We start from the raw sequence: 14,027 nt of genomic DNA, 5'->3' as shown, positions 1-14,027 counted from the left end.
GATCCTCCCGTGCCAAGGGGGTTCACATTCCAATAGAGATCTTACTATCAGTAGGAAATTTTTTCTAGTATGAAATTTCCCAATGGAGAAATTTCCAACATTCATAAGTCTAAGAAATTTTAAGGTTTACAGACTGTATGACCATTTGTCAGGGCTATCATAGAGTGGTTTCCTACTCCAGGATAGGTTGGACTAGATGACCTTTGAAGAGCTGAGAATCTGTAATGAAGGGTCTCAAAAGCAATCCATTAAAAGATCAATGGAAGTGACCATTGACGTTAAATCTAGATGAAGAAATTAAGGAAGACATGATGTCTGGCCATTTTCAGTGTATGGAGTATATAGAGGATATTCCAATTGACTAAAAACCTCATTTTGGTGCAGTTTTAAGCTTTACTGTATTATTTGTTCAGTTGTTTTCAATTATGTCCAACTCTTCATGATCCTTTTTGGGGGGTTTTCTTGACAAAGATACCAGAGTAGTTTACTATTTCCTTCTCCAGTTCATTTGACAGTTGAGATGGTTAGATTCCATAGCTTCTAAAATTCCTTCCAGCTCTAATGATAATAATAATAATACCTGGCATGCACTAATAATAATACCTACTATTTGCCAGGCATTGTGCTAAGTGCTTTATTTGTCTCCTTTGATCCTCAAAACAAGCCTGGGAGGTAGGTGCTATTATTAACCCTATTTTACAAATGAAGAAACTGAGGCAAACAGTGGTTCAGTGAATTGTTCAAGGTTAAACAGATAAAAATGTCTGACTGAATTTGAACCTTTCTTCCTTACTCCAGGCCCAACTTTCTTATCCATAGTACCACCTAGCTACTTCTAACATGGGATCTATATGTGTGCTTCTAAGGGGAATGACTACCTTGGGAAGTAAGGATTCCCATTATTAGAAGTCTTCCACTACTCCACTATTCCACTACTCTAGAGGTCTTCGAACAGAGGTCAGCTGACTGTTTGTCAGGGATATTTTGGAGAAAACTCTTGACCTAGTAAGGATAGATTAGATTAGCTGGTTTCTGACTTTTTTCCTCTTCTTAGCAGCCAAACCGCACCCCCCCAAAAAAGTTAAATTTTTATTTATTTTAACACATATACAACTCAGAGTACATCAGTTCTTTCCTGGGCTCCAGCCTCTCAATTCAGAATAGGAGGAAGCTCTAAGGATCAACAGCTGTGAAGGTCCAATTCTAGCCCATAGGGTCACCATTCAGAATGGACAGATATGAGGAGAGATGGGAGGCTGGCCTTGAACTCCCAGGTGACAGGGCTGAGAGAGAGCATCCATGAATGTCCATTCTCTGCCCCTTTATTATCCCAACCTCCCCTCTTCCAACCATGAAAACATTTAACATCATGCCTCCAGGGTTTCTACTTGGTTATTCAAGAGACCATTAGGAGCTTCTTTTTTTCTGAACCTTTGCCAGATTTACAGATGGGATCCTTCTGGTGCCAGCTTAGTATAATTGGCATGTTGGAATTGTAATGATCATTGTACTTTGTGGAAGAAGCTAACTCAATCCCCCTGATCTTTGTTTCTTGATGTAAACTAGTCTCCAGGTGAACTGATCCATATTTCTCATATTATTTTTCACTCTCCTGTGGGTAGAGCAAAGGAGACATGAATGCTTTTTCATTCACTTAGATGGAGACATCATCTTTTTCCTTTGGGAGCTCATAGTCTAATGAGGGAAGTATGTTAGATAGACACCTGTTGGGCAAAGCTTATAAAAAACGTATCATGAACTAGAGATACTGAATAATAATAACAGTAACAAAAATAAGCACTTAAAGTGCTTTAAGATTTGCAAAGACCTTTATAGTATCTCATTTAATCCTTACAACAGCCCCAGAAAGTAGGTACAATTATTATCTCCATTTTACAAATGAGAAAACAGAAGAAACAGGTTAGATGACTTGCCCAGGATCACACAGCTAGTAAGTATCAAAGCCTGGATTTTAACTCAGATAGACTGAGCCACTTAGCAGCTTCAAATATTATTGACTCAGATAATTTTAGAATTAAAAGGGACCTGAGGAATTATCTGGCATAACTTCTTAATTTTTACAGAGAAGGAAATTGGTACCAATTCATGGAAAGTAACTGACCCAAGGGCAGACAGCAAGTTAATAGTAGAAGGGCATCTAGAACCCTTGATTTTGGACTCTTAGGCTGGTGGACTTTGCATTATACCCTATTGACTCTAGGATAAATACTAAAAGGTAAGAATAACAGGTAATTGTTGAGCAAGACAGCACTAAGTATAAGGCATTTAAATGAAGTTTTTCAATACCAAATATCACCAAAGAAAGAACATAGTCAAATAAAGTCATAAATGCCTTCCATTTTAATCATTAAAACTGTTTTATTCATATTATGGAGAAAAATGTATTGAGGAGGTCATTGTTCAAAGGAATAATTAGTCATGTGGGGTTAACTAGAAAAATCTTCCTGGGAGAAATGATTTTAGAAGCCTGGAATATGGGAAAGGACAATGGGGATGCCTCTGGATGGGGAAGTGGGAATGCCTTATCTTAGAGAAACACTTGCTGTGGCTGATGTGCATGTGAAAAGAGAGCAGTAACTGTCCAGTGTGAAAGGACCAATTTTCTGTGGCTTTCAAAATAACAAGCTGCAGAAAGAAACAAAGCTTAAACTGAGCCCTGTGTAACCCCAGGAGATTCATACCGATTAGGCTAGTCTGTGGGACTTTTGACTTTCTGACAGTTACTTTGGTGGGTAAGATGCCTTGAAAGTGTCAAGCATAACAGGAGGGACTGAGATGAGCAAATGCTAACTGGGGCGGAGGTGATGCTGTCTTAGCCCTCCCACGGGAGGCTAGTTTTTCCATGAGGAACCTACAAATTGCCATGCCTTCCATGTCAAGGAAAGCAGCAAGTTTTTATTCAAGTCCTTGGACTCTGGCTGGTAAGGGATTTCCTTTCAGCATCTCAGTGGAGGAGACAAAATCTCTATACTGAGCACAGAGCGCAGCCACATGGATCTTCATTTGTGCTGATGTCCCCCGTCTCAGGTGAAGTTGGGGCTTGCCTACGTTGAAGTGTGTTGGAAGGTGGGAAGGGAATAGAAACCAACAATACAACTGTGGCCATTCCAAGACCCAGCTTTACTGAGAATGCCTGATGGTTGTTTGGGGGTTTTGTCTGAAGGTTTGAAAGCCCTTGTTATTATTTCTGGAATCTCCTGAAATCTTGTGAAATGGTTGATCATATCCTTGGTATTGTTTAGCTCTGATATATAAAAAGATGAAGTAGTCTGTCTGCTAAGGTCACCTAGAAGTGGAAAAATTAGACCTAGACTCTAGGCCTACTCATGTCCACCCTGATGGGTTTCTACTGCATTTGACTCAGACTTCCCCAATTGTTTTGGATGCCAGATGTCTGGGGCCTTTCAGAATCAGCTTTTTTCTCTCTTTGTCCTTCTTCCTTTACTCACAATGTCCTCCTAGTTTTTCAACCTGGCCTTTTCTGGGTTGTGGTTTAGGGCCTGGAAGTCAGGGGGCAGAGGTGAGAGGGAGCAGTGAACAGCCCCTGTATTTCTTTTCTTTTGCAACCACAGAAAATTTTTCTTGGAGGCCCAGACCTGGGGGCAAAAGGTGTTTGACTGCCCTTGGCAAAGGACAAAAAGGGAAGAAGAATTTGATTTATGACTTAGGCCTTCTGGAAATCCCCAAAGTGGTCCATTTTCCAGGCCCAATGAAAATGATTGCTCTGTTTAGTTTCCCAGAATGTTAGAACTAGGAGAGGCTTTATCTAGAAGTCATCTGCTCCAACCCCCTCATATTACTGATGAGAAAACTCAAGGCCAGAGACTCCCAAGGTTAAACATCGAACTAATGGGAAAGCTGAGCTCACAACCAATGTAATGTGTTTTCACTACTCTAATACTGCCGGCTGGCTCCTTTTCACACTTACAATAACTCAGAGTTGTAAAGGACCTCAAAGGTTATCTGTCTAACTTGTAGCTGAACTAACTTTTTCTGCAGTGCTTGAAAATCTTCATTGGTGATGGGCCTGCCATTTTCAAGTGTAGACCTTTCCACTTTTTCATTCAGTTTCCTTGTGTGCATTTCTCCTATTCCTCCTTAGGTATGCTGCTTCTCTCTGGGGAGTCCGTGTCAGGTAGTGGAAAGAATATTGGCTCAGGGACCCAGGAGACCCAAGTTCAAATTCTATCCTGCCATGTAGTCTCTGTGATCCTGGGCAATTCATGTCACTCCTCTGGAGGTCCATTTCATCATCTTTGAAGTGGAGATGATATAAAGCTCATACTACCTAGCCTACAAGGTTGTTGGGAGAAGAATACTTTGGTGTTCTTAAAGCGCCATATAAATATGGGTCATCTTGGCCCACTTGCTGAGGCTGGGAAACAGTAGAAGGTCATAGAGCTAGAAGGAGCACCATTAGTCCAACCTTCTCGTCTTTTCTATAAGGAAAGTGAGGTGCAGGGAAACTAAGTGACATGTTCAGTCAGAGGATTAAATCAGTAAGGGATAATAAACAAGGAAGGATGACCTCCCTGAACCAGATGGGGCATATCTCAGTGCCTGGGACATTGTTTTCAGGGGCTTCTGTTCCCATATTCCTTCTTTGTTCCCCAAGAAATATTCGATAGAACTAATTTCTTCTTCAGATCAATGATAGACTGAGAGAAGCTGGGAGAAGAGGGCTCTTGATGAGCCTCACTTACTTAATACTAATTAAATAACTTATATGAAGTACTTTGCATACCTTAAAGTACTATCTTGCTTCTGACAGAGATTAAAGCTTGCCTGACCTTCTGAGGGCCTGCTAGGCATGGATGGTACCTTCAGAAATCTTGAAAATCCTTTTCTTATTTCCTTAGAGGTCTATACGTTTCTGACTCAGTAGTAAAAGCTCACAAAGCATTTTACATTTCACCAAGTGCTTTTGTTAAATTTTTATTGGTTGTGTTGACTATTAAAATTGGTGGTCACCAAGGATTTAATTTCTAAATCCCAAAATGAATTACTGAAGTAAATGGAATTTATGGTAGTTTATTTTTACAATAGAGGGAAGGTATTAAGGAAGAGATAAAAGGGGAGAGAGAGAGAGGGAGAGAGAGCTCTGGCTGCCTCAGAGCCAGGTAGAAATTCTAAGCTCCAGCCAGGAGAAAGGAGTCTCAAGAAGATGAGCCTTTCTTGGAGGTTCACACCTCCAGAAAGGGCAAGGAAACTAAGTCAGCCTTTACACTCACCATGGTGACCGTCTAAAAAGAAAGCAGTCTGAGGTTTCATGCATGAGTTCCTCCTGGGGTCCAATTCCACAGTCAAGTCTCTTCACTCCAAGTCTGAGTGTCTGTCTTCCAGTCTCTTCTCAAGTGTCTGATAATTCTTCCAGTCTCTCCTCCAAGTGACTCTTCTTCACTCCAAGCCTGAGTGACTGTTCTATCCAGTCCAGCTCTGAGTGACTGAAGATCTATATCTTTGTGTGCTTCTGTTTCCTCTATTTAAAAATCTTTTTCTCTTGTGTCACCTCCCCTAAATTTTACATCTTCCAATCACAGCAGATATTCCACTCCAGGACTGCCCACTCAATTCATGAAATGGGTGTTCACACCTTTTGTGGTTAGTTCACACCTTTTTGTGGTTAAAATGGGTAGATCTACTTTAAATACTGTGATAAAGGATGGAAAGGAATTGCAAACCTTTCCATCCTTTATCACAATACTGAGTTAACACTTTTGGGGATTAAAATCTAAAAATAGATAGAGGATCACAATTCAATCTTCCCAATAAAGGAAGAGCTAAGTACCTTCATTGTTACAGACAGGAGATAGCTAAATTCAATCTTCACACTTTTCTTATAGCAATGAGATAGGAAATGCAAGTGAATATTATTATCCTTATTTTACAGTTGATAAAAGAGGCTCACAGAGGTTAGCTCACAGAGACTTGACCCCCAGAGCTATACTAAGAAGAAGTTGTTCTGTCATTTTTCAGTCAAGTCCAACTCTTTATGACTCCACTTGGGGTTTTCTTGGCAGAGATACTGGAGTGGTTTGCCATTTCCTTCTCCGGCTCATTTTATTCATTTTACAGATGAAGAACCTGAGATGGCCCAGGGTTAAGTGACTTGCCCAGGGCCATACAACTAGTAAGTGTCCAAGGCCAGATTTGATCTCATATGAATCTTCCAGCACTCTGTCTATATACTGTGCCACCTAACACCCATAGAAAATGAGCTCAGACTAAAACCCAAGTGTTATGACTGTATTTCCAGCTCTTTCCTTGTATTTTGAAGCTGAAGTATGCTCCTCTGCCTCCTTTCCTTGGTCCTTTTCCTCCTCTTGGTTCTCAAATATAGGTGGTCCTCAAGCCTCTGTGGTCCTCCCCTCTCCTTTCTTTGTACTCTCTTATTTGGCCTCCTTATATGAGGCTTCATATCTCTCTCTCCTGAGTGATGCCTCCCCACCCCCACCTTCCCAAGTCCAGAATTGTTGGGGGAGCATTTCTATTAGCCTGCCTAAATAGCATCTCATAGTTTATTATGTTGGAAGCTGAACTTGTACTCTTTCCCCACTCCCAATTCCTTTACTTTTGTTCATGACAACCCCATTCCCCCAGGATTTTTCTTTTATCCTTCCCTTTCCCCCATTGCCCACATCAAATTAATGACCACGTCCTGGTGAATCACCCTCTAAGATATTTCCCAGGTCCTTCCTCTCTTTCCCATCCTCACAGGCCATTGTTCCCTCATACCTGAACGAATGCCAGGGTCTTGTACTTGCCTCTTAGGTGCCAGTCTTTCTCTGATCCAATCTATTCTATATACTACGCTTAGTGAGTAAAATCCAGTTTCCTAGCCTGTCATTCAAGACCTTCCATGATACGGCAACCACCCACAAACCTCCTCATTCAATTCTGTTCATCTTCTCTCCTTCAGGTACTCGAGCTGGAGTACTTACCAAACTTCTAAGTGGGCTGTGGCTGTTTCTGCTAACATTTGTGCTCTTTTTTTTTTTAACCCTTACCTTCAGTCTTAGAATCAATACAAGTATCTGCTCAAGGCAGAAGAAAGATGAGAGCTAAGGCAATTGGGTTAAGTGACTTGCCCAGGATCACCCAGCTAGGGAATATCTGAGGTCTTCCTGACTCCAGCCCCGGCTCTCAATTCACTGAGCCACCTAGCTGCCTCTTAGGTACATGCTCTTAAACCTTCTGCCTAATCTCTTCAGTCATTTTCAGTTGTGTCTGGTTTTTGGTCACCTCATTTGGGGTTTTCTTGTCAGAGATTCTAGAGTGACTTGTCATTTCCTTCCCTGGCTCATTTTACAGATGAGGAAATGGAAGCAAACAGGGTCAAGTGACTTGCCTAGGATCACCCATCTAGCATCTGAGGCCAGATTTGAATTTGGTTAGATGTTTTCCTGACTCTATTCAAGATTCTGCTCCGGTGTGACTGTACTTGAAGCCTTCCCTGATTCTAGCTTTTCCACCTCTAAGTGGCATCTCCAGGCTCATAATTCCTGAGCCCTTTGTTCCTCTCCTACAGGTATATTCTCTGAGTTGTACTCAAGGAGTGACCTTTTTGTATCTCCTTGAAAGAGGTTGTAAGCTCTTTAAGGACAGAGACCTCTTTTAGAGTTAATAAGGATTTCTGAAGTACAGCATTTGGTAATCAGGAGGTGCTCAATCAATGCTTCTCAACTTGGCTTCCTACATGTGAAGTATTGTGGGGACTTAGTGCTTTGCAAGAGAGGCAAAGACAATCCCTGCTCTAGAGTGGTTTATAATCTAATGAGTGAGGCCACCGAAGCAGTAACGTACAACTTAAGTCCACCTCCCTTATCTTACAAATGTGGAAACAGAGGCCCCAAGATCACCCAGGCACCAAATGGCAGAACTACTCTCCGAGTCCTAGTTCTTGGGGCTTTCTCTGTCCTGAGAGCCAGTGCTCTTCCCTTGTAGAGATCAAGCCTTCAGCCAGCAACCCTGGGAGGACATGAAGCCAGGTCTCTTTGACTTCTATCAGACAGGAAGATGGCTTGGCTCATCCTCGGGCAGGGATTTGATCTTGTCTTTATTCCACTAGGAGAGATCATCTAAGAGACAAAAGAATATTGGAGCCTATTCAGTCTTCTGCTCCAGCTAGGATAAGAGGATAACATGACTTGTTGACTTAGTCAGTTAAGTATCTAGAATTTATTAGGTACCAACTACGTGCCTGATGGGCAGCCAGATGGCATGGTGGATAAAGCACTGGATTTAGAATCAGGAAGGCTGATGTTCCTGAATTCATATCAGGACTCAGCCACTTATAGCAGTATGACCCTGGGCAAGTCACTTGGACCCTGCTTGCCTCACTTTCCTCATCTGTAAAATGAGCTGGAAAGGTAAAGATACTCCAATAGCTTTGCCAAGAAACCCCCAAATGAGATCACAAAGAGGCTTGGACACAGCTGAACAATAACAAGTCTTCCTGGCCCTCAGCCTGGCAGCCCCTATGTCCTAGGCACTGTGTGCCAAGTGAAGTATAGAAGATGTGCCTGACATTGTGCTAAGTACCTTGAATGTTTGAATACATTCTATAATAAGGAGCACCAGAAAAACTGTATAACTCTCATTTTGTAAACTGCATCATCTGTTAAATTCACTCTTCCAGGAAATCATTGTGAATCTCTTCGAAAAGTTCAGTCTTTTTGAAAAGGGAGTAATTATTACCTAATCTTTATCTTTTGTGTACTTGGTGCTTTGTCCCTGATGAGCCTCTGATTTCATCCCTTTCTCATTCACTGAGATATACATATCTTTCCATAAACCCCTTAAAGAGGAATTATCCACTGAAACTTTCTATTACGTACTCTTTACAGGTCAGGGATACCAATGAACCACTCTTCCCATCCATCTCTTGTGTCTCATGCTTTCACTATGACTGGCCAGTCCCCTTTTGTAGTCATTATCATCCTTGAACTTGTCTTTTTTTATACGACTTCCTTTGCACAAGGCCACAAAAGCTTTTTCTGATGTTATCCTATGATACACATATGGCACTTGACTATTGAAGGCTTTGCCAATCTCTGGAGCGATATCTCTGACAGTCCCTACCATGCTGGAAAGGGTTCAAGTACAGACTTAGTGATAGGCTTTCTGTCTAACACTCAAGGTCCAGCCTTGTTAAATTAGAAGAGGCTGGCCAGTGTCATTTCTCAGCTTTCCAGGCTGTGCTAGGGAACAGTGAAGTGGTTTGGCAGGAGCCTTGGGTACATGGAGATGAATTCTGAGAGGTGAGGCTGGAAAAAGATAGGCTAGGGTTATACAGTAGAAAGTCTGAGGAATTTGGACTTTATTCAGGAGGCAAAAAGGACCAATAGGGGAGAGACATGACTGTAATATTTTAGCGAAAAGAACATGTGTTAGATTTGTAATCAGAGGACAGACTCAAGTCCTTTTCTGTTTCTTCCTGTCTGTGTGACATTAAATAAGTTACTTCACCTGTTTCCTCCCCCTCATAAATGAAATGATTGGATCATGTGATTTTTCAGGTGAATCCGAGCTCGAAATCCTCTGGTCCTATTTTGAGAGTTCTAATAATAATAATAATTGTCTTTCATTAATATGCTTTAAAATTTGAAAGGCATTCTATGTATATTACATTATTTGAGCTTCATGACAATGTTGTGAAAAAATCTGAATGAGAGGCACTGTTGTCATTTTACAGATGAGGAAACTGAGGCTCAGGAAAGTTGGGCAATTCATCTATGATCAAAGAATTAGTAATTGTAGGTTGAGTTAGTAGCTACTCTTGGATCTCTTGCCTCCCCTCAAGGCAATTTACAAGCCAGGAGATTCATGATAATAGTGAACAGGAAGGGAGGAATGTCTGAATTAACTTGGATCTTGTTCTTCAGTGAGAGAGGGGATAGGGGGCCATGATGAAGGTCTCTTTGAGGGGCTGGGCAGGGAATAGTAACCTCTCTCATTTCTTTGGAACTTGATAAGATTTTGTATTTGCATATGATGTGTGCCAACATCATTTGTCCTGATACTTCCCTGGACCTTGGGGAAGGTGGGGAGGGGTAGCAGGAATTTAGCAGAATTGATCAGATGCCAGGGCAGCTGTTCTTTGGGGGCCCTGCAATTTTTACATCGCAGGCTCAGAAGCCAGAAGACCAGAAGCTGCCCCAAAAGAATGACTTTTGATTATCTTGGGCAGTGAAAAACCAGGAAATCATGCAGTCAGTGCTACATGTTGACCCCCTACTGGGTGGAGCCTTTATGGGAAGCCATGGATGTAGAATCCTTTACCTTCACTTTTTTGGAGGAGAGCTTTTAATTGAAAGGGGGAGACAGGGTATGGGCAACAAATAAAATCAATCAATCATGCATATATTAAGGGCTAATTGTGCCTAGTTCTGTACTAAGTGCTGGGGATACAAAGAAGAAACAAAAAATGAGTTTATGCAAAATAATTAATTCCCCAAATTTATATAGAACTTAATGCTTTTCAAAAATATCATCACATCCATTTTTTCATTTGAGCCTCATGACAATACTAGAGGTCACTGAAGAGTGTGAGAAAGAGAGAAACAAATACTTGTTAATTGAAACAATTAAATTACAAAAACACTATGGGGTAGCTGAGAAATCATCTGAAGTCATCTGATAAATGAGGAAATAGAAGGAGTCATCATGGTACAGTGGAAAGACAGATTTGGAATTAGAGGATTTGGGCTTGATCTAATTTCTATGACTTGCTATGCACGTGACTTTGGGGAAGTCACCTAAGCTTTATGAGTCTCATTTTCCTTCTTTGTAAAGTAAGTAGATTGGACTCATTTTAAGGTCATTTCCAGTTCTAAGTTCATTGTTCAATGATTCTAAACCCAGAAAGATTGTGACTTGACTGAAGTTGTATATCTATAGTAGTTACTAACATTATTAGAACTAGAACTAGAAATCAGTTCTCTTTTCTCTCAGTCTTGTTCTACTATACCACACAGCCATCTTTGCATTTCTCTCTCTCTGTCCTTATCATCTATACATCTATCAACTTATATCTCATCTACCTATCTCTCAACTATCTAGCAGACATCAGTCTACCTACATTTATTTATTTATCGGCTAGCTAACATCTATCAACTTATTTATAACCTATCAGTCTATCTGATCAATTTCTACACATACATATACACATACACATGCATTTGTACACATACAAGCATACACACACACACACACATATATGTATTTTTTTCATCTTTATACCTCCAACCAATACCTAGCACAGTTCCTTAAATACGATCTGGTACAGAAATCTCAACTAGAGAAATTAGAGGGCTGAAATTAGACATATCTTCCCCTGATTCCACACACTTTACCAGCATTGGATTTTTGGTTGTTATATAGAAAAGCTAAGTAATTTGATCATGGTCATTCAGATAGTATAAGAAAAGAAGCAGGATTTAAACCCAAATGATAATTAATGAAATTTTGAAATGGGAGTAGGGATGGGTTGAAGGAACTGAGGATCATTAGAGTAGAAGAAGAAAAGTCTTTTGGAGGAAATATGAAATCTGCCTTGAAATATTTGAAGAGCTGTTAAGTAGAAGAGATGTTAAACCTGTTCTGCTTGATTTGAGGAGGCAGAACTGGGAACAGTGGGAAATAGTCACATAAGGGCAGATTTTGGCTCAATATAAAGAAAAACCTGTTAACAGTTGGAGGTGTTCAGAAGTGGGCTGGGCTACTTTAGGATTTCCTTTCCCTTGAGTTCTTCACAGAGAAAACTGGTAGGCCACTTGTTGAGAGGAGTAGCTAGATAGGTGGCTCAATGATAGAGAGCTAGGCTTAGAGATGGGACATCTAGGGTTCAAATGTGGCCTCAGACATTCCCTAGCTGTGTGACCCTGGACAAGTCACTTAAGCCCTTACTATTCTTCTGTCTTGGATACAATATTTAGTGTCAGGTCTAAGATAGAAGATAAAGGTTTAAAAGAAAAAGGAAAGAATTTTATAAAGGGGATTTATTCTGAGTTATAGGTTGGACCACAGCCTAAACTAGTTCATCTTCTCCAGGAATTCTTAACATTTTCTTTGTCCTGGGTCCCTTGGATAGTCTAGTCAAATCTATGGATCTCTCCTCAAGGGTTAAATGTTTCTTCTACTGTTTACTCATTTTCCTAGCCTTTTTTTGCCTGTGGATTGGGAATTCTGAAAGCTGCTTGAGGATTCCTCCTCCTCCTCTGTTGATTTGTAGGACTCTGAATTGTGAGCTAATTTGCCCTGGGCCTAGGTCTTCACAGTAGTAGGTGCTATGGATTTCCAGGCCTCACTGTGGGCTGGTGCCAGGGCCTGGGACTTCAAGGCATGAGTCTGAGTTGCTCTTTTGCTGGTATAGCCCCTGTCCCAGGATCCTGAAGTTAGCCTTTGCACAGTAGGTGGGGGGTTGGGTGGTTAGCCAGCAGTCTCTCTGTGTGCAATTTTGCTTCTGGTTCCCCGTTATCCTGCAAAAATCAACTCTGCTTACCTTTCAATTTGTGTTCAGCTGGAGAGCCCCCTCACTCCATCCTGCTGTTGGTTTTTTACTGTAGCAGTCCAGCCCACAGGTATTATAAAGAGGCAAGGTTTGTGAATGGGCACATGGCCATTCTGCACATGGCACTCACCTGAGGATAAAAACTCCACCCTTCACCTTGTCGTAATTTGCAATTATCCAATGGCAATACACTATGTAACTCATCTATATGTATTGAGGCATTATGTAACTTATCAATATGTATTGAGTTCATTTGCGTATCAAAGACAATAAATTGGAAAGCCATGGCCAGCTCCTCCTCTTCTTCTCCCTCTCCTTCTTCAGCTCCTCCTTCTTGGACGAGCTACAGGTTTGCTATCACCACCTTTCTCTCTCCTCTCTATCTTTACCTGAGGCCTGGCCTTCAGCCAGGTGTCTCTCCTTCTTTTCCAATGCTAATACCTAGCATTCTCTAATTCTATTAGTCTCTATTCACTCTCCCAGCTGAGCTATATCATCCTCTGACCAGTGTAGTGTTAAACGGGATCTCTGGGCGGAAAATAGCCTTTCAGTGACATCCATTGATAGGACCATGGCTGCGGCTCCCAAATATTAATAATATTTGATTACTGACTCATTATTGACAGCTCAAAAGCTTGGCTCCTTCACGCCTTTCGCGGAATCCAAAACTTCTATCCCTTTTCTATTTTCCTACCATAAAGCTTCTCGCTGGCGGGAGGCTTTATTTACTTTATCGTTTTGACACATTTTCTAAAGATCAATTTGTAAGGATTCTCAGAATCATTTCAGCTTTCACTACTATGAAGCCACCATCTTGGCTCAGTCCTCCCACCCCCACCCCCTGCTTTATACTATGCATCCTTTCTCAGAATGATGTTTTAAATGCATAAAGTAAAATATATAGGATAACAAAGGACATCAAAGATTAGTTAAATAAAGGCATAACTTTCCTCCCCACCTAGATTCATGGATCTCCTGAAATCTATCCATGAACACCTTAGGGGTATGTGGTTCATAGATTAAGAACCCCTGGATTAGATAAACTTCCCTTCCAATTCTGAGATCCCGTGATTCTAAGATGGGTCTTCCCTTTCATTAGTTTACAACCTGATAGGGAAATAAGATATGTACATATAACTATAATACAAGACAAAGAGGGATTAAGTGATATAAGAGAAGTGTTCATAAAAATGCTGTGGCAGGACAGAGGTAGGAAAAATTCCATCTGCCTGGCAAGATTGGGGAAGGTTTCAGAGGGTCATTTAGTCAACAATCATTAATTAAGTGGAGAAATAAAGAAAAGTAAAAACATGGCCTCCGACCGAAAGGAGCATACCATCTAATGGGAGGGAGTACTAGCTATGTGACTCAGGGCTAGTTGCTTAATCTATTTGCCTTGATTTCTTCAACTATAAAATAGAAATAATAATAGCATCTACCTTACAGGTTTGTTGTGTGAAGATCAAATGAGATAATATTTGCAAAAAATGCTTAC

The 14,027-nt window shown here is 40.9% G+C and overlaps 1 protein-coding gene across 7 annotated transcripts in view; it reads left to right on the top strand.

Annotated features, from left to right (window-relative positions):
• GRAMD1B (GRAM domain containing 1B) overlaps positions 1 to 14,027 on the top strand; it is a 352,537-nt gene that overhangs the window by 112,097 nt on the left and 226,413 nt on the right. The window lies entirely within an intron of this gene.

The sequence above is a fragment of the Monodelphis domestica genome, chromosome 4, assembly GCF_027887165.1.
Source record: "Monodelphis domestica isolate mMonDom1 chromosome 4, mMonDom1.pri, whole genome shotgun sequence".
Classification (NCBI taxonomy): Eukaryota; Metazoa; Chordata; class Mammalia; order Didelphimorphia; family Didelphidae; genus Monodelphis; species Monodelphis domestica.
The sequence above is the reverse complement of the archived record's forward strand: the minus strand, read 5'-3'. Positions and strand labels throughout refer to the sequence as shown.